This window comes from Gavialis gangeticus, unplaced genomic scaffold, assembly GCF_001723915.1.
Source record: "Gavialis gangeticus isolate Ggan-Ray unplaced genomic scaffold, GavGan_comp1, whole genome shotgun sequence".
Lineage (NCBI taxonomy): Eukaryota > Metazoa > Chordata > Crocodylia > Gavialidae > Gavialis > Gavialis gangeticus.
Genome location: NW_017729033.1, coordinates 54,475,123 through 54,475,533, shown reverse-complemented (window position 1 = coordinate 54,475,533; position 411 = coordinate 54,475,123).

Sequence of the window (411 nt, the reverse complement as noted above, 5' to 3'; positions counted from 1 at the left end):
CATTAAGGATGGCCTCTTTAATAAACTTTTCTATGATCTTCTCCGGGATAGAAGTCAGGCGGATGGCCCTATAGTTTTCTGGATCCACTTTGCTCCCCTTCTTGATGATAGGCACCACATTGGCCTTTTTTCAAACTTTGGGCACTACACCAGAGCACCAGGAGTCCTCAAAGATCCATGCCAGGGGCTAGGCTATGATGCTTGCCAGCTCCTTGAGTACCCTGGGATGTAGATTGTCAAGGCCAGTTGACTTGAAGGTATCCAACCTCTCAAGGTGTGCCTTTAAAAGGTCAGCATTGATGGAGGGCAGGAGGTCTCCCTCACCCAGACCTGCCTGTCCCGTAGCGGGTATGGGCTTCCCATGGGACTAATGAAAGACCGACACAAAGTACCCATTTAATAGGCTGGCTT